This window comes from Sorex fumeus, unplaced genomic scaffold (genome assembly GCF_029834395.1).
Source record: "Sorex fumeus unplaced genomic scaffold, SorFum_2.1 ptg000047l, whole genome shotgun sequence".
Classification (NCBI taxonomy): domain Eukaryota; kingdom Metazoa; phylum Chordata; class Mammalia; order Eulipotyphla; family Soricidae; genus Sorex; species Sorex fumeus.
Window position 1 is genome coordinate 47903273 of NW_026606104.1, and position 13328 is coordinate 47916600.

The following is a 13328-nucleotide window of genomic DNA, read 5'->3' on the forward strand; positions in this document are numbered from 1 at the left end:
GGAATTACTCCTGGTGGTGCTTGGGGGACCATATGGAATGCCAGGGATTGAACCCCAATTGACCACGTGGGGAGAAATGTCCTACCCACTATACGATTGCTCTGGCATCTTTCTGCTTCAACTTTGAGCAAATGATTTATTATGTCATCTGGGTCCAGTGGAAGGAAAAAGAAACAACTCTAGTGTTTTGTTTATTTATTTTAATTTTATTATTTTATTTGCCACACCCAGTAGCGCCTAAGAGCTACTCCTGACTCTGTCCTTCAGGAGTCATGCCATGTTGGGGGTCAAATCCAGACCTCTTGAATGCAAACCATGTGCTCAACCTGTTTCGTTATTTCTCCAGCCCCTACACTAGTATTTGAATTCTTTTGTGTGTTTGGGGGTGGGGGGAGGTGGGCGGGGCCCACACCTGGCAGTGCTCTGGGGTTATTTCTTGCTCTGTGCTCAGGAATTACTTCTGGTAGTGCTTGGGGGACTATATGGAATGCCAGAAATCTAGTGTTTTAATTCTTCAGCCTACGGAATTTGAATGCTTACAAAATCAGTGGAGGGGCCAGAGCAGTAGTACAGCGGCTAGAGCATGGCCAGGAGTAATTCCTGAGCACAGAGCCAGGAGTAACCCCTGCACATCACCAGGTGTGGCCCTAAAATAAACAACAACCAAAAAAATCAACGAAAGGGGCTGGAAGAGTGATTTCAGAAATGATTCCGCGGCGCTGGAGATACTCAGAGGACTGGGGTTCTGTTGCCTTTGCAGGCAGGAGCCCTGGATTCAGTCCCAGTGCTGCATGTTCTCCTGAACCCCACCGTGAGCCATCCCCTTGGACAGAGCCAGGCATAGCTTCTACACTCTGCTGGGTGTGCCCTAAAACGCAAATAAATACCTAAAATTATTTCTAGGACCACACTGCTGAACAGTCTCTCCAGGGGAGAGACTCAGGAAACCGCCACTAGGATGGCTGAGTTCCAGATGTCATTATTCGTTGTCATTTAGTGATCAAGAAATTCCTACCATGCAGCCACCTCTCAGCACTCACCAACTAGTGACAGCTGTCTGCACTCAGCTCCACAGCCCTCACGCTGCTGCCCAAAGCCCCGCATTCCCCTGGTGTGCCCCAGTGTTCGCAACCCAAACAGCAGAAAGATAGCGTCCGTCTCCTGTTTTCCCAAATCCCCCAGAGCATCAGATTGCTGAAGCCAGTTCCACAGGGAGTAACCCAACTTGTAAATAAGTCTGCAAAACACAGTTCTAAAATTTTATTTTATTTTGGTTTTGGGGCCACACAACATTGCTCAGGGGTTAGTCCTGGAGGTGCTCAGGGGACCATATGTGGTGCTGGGGATTAAACCAGGGTCAAATGTATGCAAGGCAAGTGCCTTAACAAGTTCTATCTGCTCAGTCCCAAATACAATTTTTTAATTTTCCAGAGAGGAGCTAAATGTTAATGTACAAATCTTCTCTAGCTAATATAGTCGGGGGAGGGATGTGGTGGTTATCTCTAAAAATGACATTGTCACATTAAATATAAAAACTGCTGCCCGAGGGCTACAGTGATAGCACAGCAGATAGGGCGTTTGCCTTGCACGCGGCCGACCCGGGTTCGATTCCCAGCATCCCATATGGTCCCTCGAGCACCGCCAGGAGTAATTCCTGAGTGCATGAGCCAGGAGTAACCCCTGTGCATCACCGGGTGTGACCCAAAAAGCAAAACAAAACAAAACAAAACAAAAAAAACTGTTGCCCAAAACAAAACAAAAAACTGTTTAGGGGGCCATGAAGATAGTACAGCAGGTAGAGTACTTGCCTTGCACATGGCTGACTTGAGTTTGATCCCTGGTACTGCATATGGTTCCCTAAGCCCCACCAAGAGTTATTCTTGAACGCAGAACTAGGAGTAAACCCTGAGCACTGCTGGGTGTGGCCCCTAAACAAATTTAAGAAAAAATACAAAATGGGCTGGAGAGATAGTAGTGGGGAGGGCATTTGCCTTGCACATAGCCAACCTGCGTTTAATTCCCAGCATACCTTACGGTCCCCTGAACACCCTCACGAGTGATTCCTGAGTGCAGAGCCAGGAGTTGGCATCTGAGAACCACTGGGTGTGGCTCCCCGCCCCAACAAATAAATAAATTAAAGGAAGAAAGTATGTAAAATATAATGAGTATACAATATTATGAGGTGCTTTTACTTTCTTAGGGAAGTAATTAGAGGGACTCGAGAGAGAGCTCTGGTTAGGGACACAAGCCTTGGATGTACAAGAATCCAAGTTTGTGTTCAGACCTTTTTCCATCTTCTGTTTTGTTTCCTGCATCTCATCTTGGAGTTTCTTGATAGTGCCTCCGCTGCTGGTATTTTGCTGCTTAGACCGTCTGTTGAGTTTTTTATATCACCTACCGTGCGCTTCAATTCTATCATTTCTGAGTGTAGTTTTCTCGTTTCTTTCTTGTGCTCTGCTGGCAGTCTGTGCCATTGTTTCTTTGAGCTCTGTCACAGAGTGACACCTGTCAGTCTAGTGTCACTAAAGTCATTCTCTGAGGATTTGCCGAGCTGGCGGGTGTGGGTTGAGCCTTCTGTCACTGTTTTCGCTCACTGAGCGTGGTGGACTTCTAGGCGACTTCCCCGTAGTATTTGCTGTGCGTGTGCTGTCCTGGAGGTGAATCTTTGTAGTTAGCCTCACTGGGAGTCTCTGAGGCTTTTGTCTGAGTGTTGCTTTTTCCCTTCCTTGCAGGTTTCATCAACAGATAGGAAGTATAACTGAGGAGTGTGAGGTTTGATGAGTGGAGCTGTCAGGAGAGGGTGTGGTGTGCCTGTGGATAAGATGGAGGTCGGGCATGGAGGTCGATGACACCTAGCTGGAAGAAAGAGGATGCCACCTTGGTTGCAAAAAGGCCCCAGAGGTATCAGCCAGGGTTTGCTCTCACCTGGAAGGGTGAAGAGCAAGCAGAGGAGACTGTGTTCCCTTTAAAAGTCACAGAGGTGCAGGCCAGAGAGTTGAGGGGCTAAGACACTTGCCTTGTATCCTGCTGACCCCAGTTCTAATACTGGTGCCACATATGGTCCCCCAGGCTTCATCAGGTCAGGGGTCTCTCCTGAGCATAGCACTCCTGCATGTACTACCCCCAGCCCCCGCCAAAAAAAAGTCACAAAATTGGGCTGGAGGGCATCGTCGAGGAGTAATTGAGGCGAGGTGCTTGTCTTGCATGCAGCCGACCTCAGTTTCATCTTCAGCAAGTTATATGATTTCCCCATTGTTTGCAGTCCAAGCAGCAGAAAGATGGTGCCCATCTCCTGTCTTCCCAAATCTCCCAGAGCATCAGATCGCTGAAGCCAGTTCCATGGGGGTAACCCAACTTGTAAATCACTTGATCCCTTGATACCCTGTTACTCATCGATTTGCTCGAGCGGGTGCCAGTAACGTCTCCATTCATCCCTGTTGCATGCTAGCGTAGCCCAGTGGCATCTGCTCGTTCTAGGAACATGAAGAGCCTCAAACCGATCATTCAGGGTCTTGATGAAGAAGTCTGACCATCTTGTAGGTGGGCGTCCACACGGTCTTTTGATGTCCCGTGGAATCCAGTCAGTAATGGCTCTAATCCAGCGGTCGTCTCTAAATCTCATTACGTGTCCAGCCGCCCTTTTAAATAACTTTTATCTTAAGAAGTTAACTTCATTTTGTTGTGGGGTCACATCCAGCAGTACTCAGGGTTTACTCCTGCCTCTGTGCTCAGGGATCACTTCTGGTGGGCTTGGGGGACCATATGTGGTGCTGGGAATTGAACCGTAGTTGGCCGCATCCTAGGCAAGCACCCTGCCTACTGCTCTATCATTCCAGCTCCCCAAGAAGTTAATTTTTGTTATTGTTTGTGTTTGTGTCGGACCCAGCTGTGTTAAGCGATCTCTCCTGGGTGCTTGGGAGATTCTGTGGGGTACCAGGGCGGATCTCTCCTTTGTGCTTGGGAGACTCTGCGGGTGCCAGGGCCTGACGGGGTGAGCCACATCCGAAGGAAGTACCTTAACCCCTCTTCTACAGCTGCAGATGATTTGTCTTCGTTTTTATTATTATTGTTTCCTCTCTTTCCTTTCTTTTTTTTATTTTACATTTTATTTATTCATTTATTTAAATTTTTATTAGTGAAGCTCCGTGGGGTACAGTTGTAGACTTACATGTTTTTGTGCTTGGGTTCCAGTTATACAATGGAGCTGTCTTTCCTTTCTTGCTGCCGCCGTGGCAGTCACCAGCAGCCATACGCTTGGGGTGCTGGCACACTGGGCTGACATTTGCACTGGGGTTCCACACTTCAGTGTGATTCTCATGCTCCCTGAGAGCAGGTGGTTGGTTGGTTGGTTTTTGCTTTTGCTTTGCTTTTGCGTCACATGCAGCAGTGGTCAGGGGACTGTACAGTGCCAGGGATTGATCCAGCTGGTATCCCACATACAAATCATGTGCTCAGGGCCGGAGAGATCGCACAGAAGGTAGGACACTTGACTGGTGTGTGGCTGACCCAGGTTCAATCCCCAGCACCCCCTGAGCCTGCCAGGCATGATCTCTGAATGCAGAGCCAGGACTTAGTCCTGAGCTGGGTGAGGCCAAAAACAAAACAATAGCATGTGCTCAGTCCTCTGAACTTTCTCTCCAGTCATCCCACACAGCTGTAGGCTGTACTGGCCGTTCCTGCCTGTGTCCAGGAGATCTAAACTCAGTTGTGGGGTCAGGAGTCCTGGACAGCAGAGCTGTTGAGGTCTGAGGTAGAGTGGCCAGCCGGCCCCAGTCAAACTCATCTTCTCAGGCCTGTTAGGCTGCTGTATCCTCTGAGTTTCTTATTTATTTTTACATGCTAAAAAACTGTGCTTGATAATTGCGTCCATATAATTTATTTCAAGTGCATTGTAATGGCTATTTTCTCTCTATATAGGACAATCCTACACAAAGAGATTTGTGTTTGAGTTGAAATTTCCTCCTTTGTACTTCAATCAACTTCGCAGGATTTCAAGAGCAGCTTCATACATTTCCAGGTATGACAAATTTTAATTTTGATCTGTTTACCATAAATATAGGGGCTGGAGCGATAGCACAGCGGGTAGAGTGTTTGCCTTGTGCGCAGCCAACTCAGCCGACATGGGTTCGATTCCTCCGCCCTTCTCGGAGAGCCTGGCAAGCTACCAAGAGTATCTCGCCCGCACGGCAAAGCCTGGCAAGCTACCTTGATGTATTCGATATGCCAAACACAGTAACAACAAGTCTCACGATGGAGACGTTACTGGGCCCGCTTGAGCAAATCAATGAACAATGGGAGGACCATGACCGTGACCATAAATAAGTCTCTAAAAAGTAGAATTTTGCCACTGTAGTTGCATATTGTCCCCTCTCGGAGAGCCCGGCAAGCTACCAAGAGTATCCTGCCGCACGGCAGAGCCTGGCAAGCTCCCCGTGACGTATTCGATATGCCAGACACAGTAACAACAAAGTCTCCAATGGAGACGTTACTGGGCCCGCTCGAGCAAATCGATGAACAATGGGAGGATAGTGATAGTGATAGTTGCATATTGTATATCACAAATTCTTTTTTGTTACTTTGGATTGTTTTTTGATTTTGTTTGTTTGTTTTGGGGGTGTTTAGGTCACTCTCGGCGATGCACAGGGGTCACTCCTGGCTCATGGACTCAGGAATTACTCCTGGCGGTGCTTGGGGGAACATGGGATGCGGGGAATCGAACCTGGGTTGGCCACATGCAAGGCAAACGCCCTACCTGCTGTGCTATCGCTCCAGCCCCAGGATTGTTATTTGAATATTATCTGCATAGAGGCTTGAGAGATACAGTACAACAGGTAGGGCATTTGCCTTGCATGTGGCCAACTTGGGTTCTATCCCTGGCATTGCATATGTTCTCCTGAGAATTGCCAGGAATGATCACTGAGCACAGAGTGAGGAGTAAAACCTGATCACCGCCGGGTGTGGCCCCCAAACAAACTTCTTTGCATAAAATTTGCATAAATATTCTTTCAGTCTTTTTAGCCAAATTACTCTTTTTTTTTTCCTTGTTGGGTCACACCCAGCGATGCTCAGGGCTTACTCCTGGCTTTGCACTCAGGAATTACTCCTGTTTGAAGTCTGTATGAGAACGAGTGCAAGGCAAACACCCTGCCCGCTGTGCTATCACTCCAGCCCCTAGCCAAGTTACTCTTTGCTTATTATTAGTTACCTCATTGCCTTTCTGATTTGTTTGTCTTCCATTCTTCCTTAATCAAAGACTCTGTTACATACAAGCTGGAGATGATCTAAAATTAAGACTTGAGAGGAGGAAATTAAGCATAGAGAGGTAAAGTGACTTGCCCAGTGACGTATTGCTTTCTTGATGTTCAGACTGTCAGAACTCAGATCTCCCTGCTTGCCCCACAGTGGTGGTGAAGGTGTTTTACATAGCAGTGACATTCTGCCAACTGTGGTGCCTCTCTGGGTTCATACTTTTCTGTAATGTAGGGAGCAATGACCTTTCCTTTCGCCGCTGTGACCGCACCATGTGTGTACTCAGGCTTCATAAGAGGCTCTCCTCCAGCGTGCTGCACTGCGGCAAGAAGAAGGTCTGGCTGGACCTTAACGAGACCAATGAAATCGCCAGTGCCAACTTACGTCAGCAGATCTGGAAGCTGCTCAGATGGGCTGATAATCGGGAAGCCTGCTACTGTCCATTCCTGGGCTCGGTGCCGGAAAAACACACTGGCATGCCGCAAGGGATGGAATATGGGCATAGGTAAGCACAAAGGTACTGCCAATGCCTGAGCACAGGAGAAGGTGACCTGGATGAGGAGGATGAGGATTCTGCGCTGGCTACTCAGAAGATACTGGGAATCGAAGAAGATTGACCGCCATATGTATCACAGCTTGTACCTCAAAGTGAAGGGGAACGTGTTCAAAAACAGGAGAATCCCCATGGAACATATCCACAAGCTGAAGGCAGACAAGACCTGGAAGAAGCTCCTGGCTGACCAGGCTGAGGCCCGCAGGTCTAAGATCAAGGAAGCATGCAAGCATTCATTCCTTGAGGAATGGCTCCAGGAGAAGAAGGAAGAAGACTCTGTCTAAGGAGGAGGAGACCAAGAAGTAAACAGTACAAGGAACGAGACAACTTTACCTGTCTGTACAGAAGGCCATTGCTATTGATCCATTGCTATTGATCATTGAATTAAATAAGACTTTGTCTGCAAAAAAAAAGTAGGGAGCAATTATAATAGCAGAACTGGATGGATAGTACAGGGGTTAAGGCACTTGCTTTATATGTGACCGATCCTACTTTCTTTTTATTTTTTTAACAGATGTACAATTTTACTTTATTTTTTTCCTCCTTCTCCATCTGCCACTGACTTAAAATCTTTTTTTCTTTTTTTTTTAAATTTTTATTAGTGAAACCCTGGCATCACGTGTGGTCCCCTGAGCACTGCCAGGAGTGATGCCTGAGCACAGAGCCAGCAGCAAGCCCTGACTATAGCTAGGTATGGCCCCAAAATCCAAAGTTATAATAATGATGATGGTGCAGATGATACCGCTTAGCTGGCAGGTTGTTGCATTTGAGAATGAATGAATTGCTGCATATTGCTCACCAGCTTCTTCCCGCCCCGCCCATATCTCCTGGTGCTCTCCTGGTTCTCCCTGTGTGCCTACGAGAAGCTGAATTCTCTGCATCCTGCTCCACAGTCTTGGGCAGCCTGCAGGTGTTAAGCTCAGCCTGAGTATTCTCTGAACCCCTTCCTTTGCTTTTGCAGATATCTCCACACCTTTATCAGCAAGTTTGATTTCCCAACTAAATTTCAGATCAGTATTCCTGTGCCCACCTGAGCATTTCTACTTGTTCTCATACAGACTTCAAGCAGTGTACTGAAAACCAGTCATTGTGGTGTGGTGGAGCATCAGTTAGCGATCCAACTCAGGTATGTGCAGTCTACCTGACTCCATCAAACTTGAGCATCAACTTGTGTTGTCATGGGTCCGCAAGGATAGTATAGTGGGCAGGGGCCTTGCCTTGCACGTGACCAGCCTGTATTCAATCTCCAGCACACCAGATAGTTCTTGAGCTCAGGAGTGATCCCTGAGCCCAGAGCCAGGAGTATGCTGCATCTGGAGTCCCCAGATAGGCGATTACCCTGTGGTGCATATTTTGGCATACTATCTATCTTCTGGACCTGGTTTCTATTTTATTAATCTAATATAAACTCCTTCTCCCTTGTTAACATTCTTCCCTGTGGTAATTTTTTTTTCTTTTGTTGGTCACACCCAGCGTTGCTCAGGGGTTACTCCTGGCTCTGCATTAAGGAATTACCCCTGGTGGTGCTTGGGGGACCATATGGGATGCTGGGGATCGAACCCAGGTTGGCCGCATGCAAGGCAAACACCCTACCTGCTGTACTATCGGTCTGGGCCCTCTTTGTGGTAAATTTGCAGTTGATTCTCTGCATATTCAAGGTCTACTATTCTGCAAGTGATGATAATTTGGCTTCCTACTTTCCAGCATCCTGTCTCACATTTCCTTCTTAGTCTTCCTTTTCTTTTTTTTTTTGATACCACATCCAGTGGTACTTAGAGCTTCTGGTTCTGTGTTCAGTGATCACTGCTGACTATGCTTGGAGGTACCCTGTGTGATGTTGAGAATTGAACTCTGTGCAAGGCAAGCACCTTGTCCACTTTACTATCTGTCCAGTCCCTCGTAAGGTTTTTTTTTTTTCTTTTTGGGTCACATCCAGCGATGCTCAGGGGTTATTTCTGACTCTGCACTCAGGAATTACTCCTGGCAGTGGTTGGGGGGCCATATGGGATGCTGGGAATCAAACCCAGGTCGGCCACGTGCAAGGCAAAACGCCCTACCCGCTGTGCTATCGCTCTGCCCTCCCCCCCTTAAGTTTTATTACACTGGCTAATGCCTCCAGAAAAGTTAAATTATAATGATAATAGTAATTATCTGACCATTCAGATAGTCATTATTCAGACCATTCTGAATGTTCTGTGGGTGACTTTATTGAATTACTCCCTCTATTCAGATGCTAGATTTTGGACTAAAATAGATCTATTTTATCCAGTGAGTTTTTGCTGAGCACAGGTAATAGATCAGACTCTGTCATAAAATATGATTAAGCACTGACTAATTTTTCTTTTTTTTTTTTTCTTTTTGGGTCATACCCAGCAGTGCTCAGGGGTTACTCCTGGCTCTGCACTCAGGAATTACTCCTGGCTGTGCTTGGAGCACCAGATGGGATGCCAGGTTGGCCATGTGCAAGGCAAACATCCTACCCGCTGTACTGTTTCTCCAGCCCCTGACTAGATTTTCAAACCCATGTCTTCCCTTAAACGTATTTTTGCTTTCTTCTTTTTTCCACTCTGGAGAAGCCCATGTTGTTTCTTGAATACTTACTTTCTCCTTTTCTCTCCCCTGACATCTTTCTTTTTTTTCTTTTTCTTAGGGGTGGGTTTGTGCTATACGCAGTGGTTCTCAGGGCTTACTCCTGGCTTTATGCTCAGGGCTGACTCCTGGCACGCTCAGGAGACCACCTGGAGGGTCAGGGATCAAACCAAGGTAGGCTGCATGCAAGGCAAGCTCCCTACTCACTGTACTATTGCTCTGGCTTCTCCCCTGACATCTTTCTAACTAAGTTTAGTCCAATGAAAACTATGTTTTTGGGAGGTTTTTGGGGTGAGGAGAGGATGTTCACACCTGGTGGTATTCAGGAATTTCTTCTGGCTGTGCTCAGGGATCAATCCTGATGAGCTCAGGGGACCATGTGTGGTGCTGGGGATGTGACCTGGGTCAGCTGTGTGCAAGCACCCTACCCACTCAGGTCCTGCCAATAAAAAGTATCTTGCTTCACTGGGAAAAAAAGAAAGTGACTAAATAAAGATGAGTATGACTGTCTTCAAAGAGATGTGGAAAAACCAGCACAAAAATTAGTATTATGGCTTTCACAATAGTAAACAATGGAGTCACAAAGAAGATGATGGCTAATCAGCTAGAGCCCCGTGTCAAAGATAAAATTCCAGAGGACAGCATACTCAAACCTTAGTTTGCCATTGAAATGTTTTCATTTAGTTAATTTTATAGGACAAGGATATCCTGGGCATGAGGGGCAAGATAGAAGAAGCCATATGAAGAACCTGTGTTCAGTTAGGACAGAGGAAGTTTCTGTGGATTAGTTGTTTTATTTTTAAAAAATTATTTGTGATTATTATTTTTTGTTTTCATTTGGGGGATTGGGTCCACACCAGATGGTGCTCAGGAGTGACTCCTAGCAGTGCTCGGTGACTGTATGTGGTACTGGGTACTTAGATTGGCAGCATGCAGGCCATCTGTATTTTCTCTCCTGCCCTGGCAGGTGTTCTCCTGAGCCACATTCCCTAGCCTGAAGATTTTTTATTTATTTTTTTAAAAGCAAAAAAAAAAATTATTTTGTGTAACACTCAGTAGTGCTCAGGACTTACTCCTGGCTCAGGGATCACTCCTCAAGGGGGACCGAATGGGTTGGCTGGGGATCGAACATGGGTTGGCTGCATGCAAGGCAAGCTCCCTACCTGCTATACCATTGCTCTGGCCCTGAAGATATTTACTGAATTCCTCAAACATACAAACATTAAATTAAGGCTGGGCAGACACTTAGACATGGTCTATATTCATAGAGATCATGAAGATAAATATACAGTAAAATGAAGCAAGAAGACATACCATAAAAGAAACAATAAAATGCAGGCTGCGCTGGACGGGAACCGAGCCCACCTCCCAGCAACAAAGCTGAAGGTCCCTGCGAACTTTCTCCCCTTCCATTCAGGTAAAATGCAGTCCAGTGCGGCTGGAGCAATAGTACAGCGGATAGGGTGTTTGCCTTGCACATGGCCAACCTGGGTTCGATCCCCAGCATCCCATATGGTTTCCTAAGCACCGCCAGGAGTAATTCCCGAGTGCAAAGCCAGTAGTAGCCCCCGTGCATTGCCGGGTATGACCCAAAAAGAAAAAAAAAAAAGCAATTTCTGGGGCTACGTTTCTCAGGTATAGCGGGCAGGGAACAAATGGCAGGTAGCATCACCTCAGGAAAATCAAGAAAAGCTTCCCAAGGATGCCCTCCCTGTTTCAGCTGATTCTGAAGGAAGAGTAAGAGTTACAAGTTACTCATGTCAGGGGCCAGAGTGATCGTACTGCACACAGCTAACCCAGTTTGATCCCCAGCACCTCATATGGTCCCCTGAGCACTGCCAGGACTAATTCCTGAGTGCCAGAGCTAGGAGTTACCCCTGAGCATCACCAGGTGTGACACCAAAACCAAACAAACTAATAAATGAAGTACTCATATTGGAGGCTAGAGAGAGAGAGAGTACAGTCAATAGATAGGTAGGGCACTTGCCCTGCACATGACTGACCTATGCTCGATCCCTGACATCCTATATGGTCCCCTGAGTTCCATCAGGAATGGTCCCTGAGAACAGAGCCAGGAGTCCTGAGCACCAATGAGTGTGCTTTCCCCTCCCCCTGGAAAAATAATTACTTATATTAGCAAGGGTGGTTTTATTTTAGAACAGGGACAGTATGTACAAATCTATACAAAATCTTGGTGGCAGGAAGGACATAGTGTTCCAGGAAGTGCCATGTGGAATAAGAATGGGAGGTGAGGGCTGGACAGGAAGATAATACATGGCACAAGGCCCTTGCCTTGCATGTGGCCTTATCACTGGTGTTATACCATTTACATATAGCGAGGTTGGCAAACCACAGCCCTCTGGCTGAATTTGATCTCTGCCTCCTTTTTTAAAAAAGTTTCAGAGGGCGGGAGGGAGACCTTGTAAGCAGCTGACCATTATATGGCACCATTATATGTCTTCCAAGAGTCATTCCTGAGTGCAGGGCTAGGAGTAAGCCATGAGCATCACAGTGTGACTGCGCAACAACAACAACAAAAAAAAACCAAAAAAAAAAATGGGGAGGGGGGTGTGTATTTGGAGAGATTGTACAGTGGCTAGATCACTTGCGTTGCACCTCAGTTTTATCCTTGACACTACATATAGTTCTGTGTACCCCAAAGCCCTGAGTACCACTTGGTGTAACCCCAACTCCCGCTCGCTAATAGACTTTTTTTTAAAAGGGCCGCACCTGATGGTGTTCAGGGCTTACTCCTGTGATGCTGGTGGGGGGAGGGGGGGTAACGGGCATACGGGGTGCTGGGACCAAACCCAGATTGGTCACATGCAAAGCAAGCACCTTACCCCCTATACTATCTCTCCCTATACCCACCTCCTAATACATTTTTCAAAAGAAATGGGAGTGAGGCAGAATGGGAAATAAGCCTGCAGAGATGGGCAGAAGCTGGGCGCCAAGGGTATTCATCCCATTTATAGAAAAAAAGGACTTGATCTTGTACTGTAATCAGGACTGAGCTGAGCTCTTAAGAATTTTGAATGGAATCCTGGAAAATAGTATGGTGCAGAGTGGGTTGAAGAAAGACAAAGGCATGGACACCAGTTAAATATTTTACTGTATTCCAAATATCCTTTACAATAACGTTTAATGTCTTTATAATACTTTTATTTTGTTTTATTTATTTTATTAAATTACTGTGAGATACGGACTGGAGCGATAGCAGTCATAGGGCATTTGCCTTGCGTGCAGCCGGCCCGGCTAAGCCGGGTTCAATTCCTCTGCCCCTCTCGGAGAGCCTGGCAAGCTACCGAGAGTATCTCGCCCACATGGCAAAGCCTGGCAAGCTACCCTTGACCTATTCAATATGCCAAACACAGTAACAACAAGTCTCACGATGGAGATATTACGGGGCCCGCTCGACCAAATCAATGAACAATGGGGGGACAGTGACAGTGACTGTGAGATACAGTAACAAAGCTTTCATGATTGAGTTTCAGTCATACAATGATTGAACACCCATCCCTCCGCCAGTATTTTCTACCACCAATGCCACCAATGTCCCCAGTATCCCTCCCATCATCCCCACCCCACCCCACCTGGGCCTTTGTGGCAGGCACTTTCCTTCTTTCTCTAGTTTTGGGCATCATGGTTTGCAATACAGATACTGAAAAGCCATCATGTTTAGTCCTTTGTCTACTTTCAGCATATATCTCCCATCCCAAGTGATCCCTCCAACCATCATTGACTTAGTGGTCCCTTCTCTATTCCAACTACCTTCTCTCCCAGCACGAGGCAGGCTTCGAACCATAGAGCAACCCTCCTGACCCTTGTCTCTACTGTTCTTGGGTATTAGTCTCCTACTATTGTTATTTTATATCCCACAAATGAATGCAGTTATTCTATGTCTGTCCCTCTCTGACTTATTTCACTTAGCATGATT

The 13328-nt window shown here is 46.6% G+C and overlaps 1 protein-coding gene and 1 pseudogene across 5 annotated transcripts in view; both read left to right on the top strand.

The window, feature by feature from the left end:
- ZBTB8A (zinc finger and BTB domain containing 8A) overlaps positions 1-13328 on the top strand; it is a 35351-nt gene that overhangs the window by 5060 nt on the left and 16963 nt on the right. Inside the window, exons 2-4 of one of the 5 annotated variants that reach the window (XM_056123456.1) lie at positions 4918-5017; positions 7405-7493; positions 7764-7928. The gene's annotated coding sequence lies outside the window, so the exon portion shown is untranslated. Of the gene's footprint in view, positions 1-4917; positions 5018-7404; positions 7494-7763; positions 7929-9509; positions 9566-13328 lie in introns of those variants that run through there. The other 4 variants (XM_056123454.1, XM_056123457.1, XM_056123455.1 and 1 more) reach the window with 4 other exon arrangements.
- On the top strand, positions 6522-7108 carry LOC130031905 (60S ribosomal protein L19-like; annotated as a pseudogene).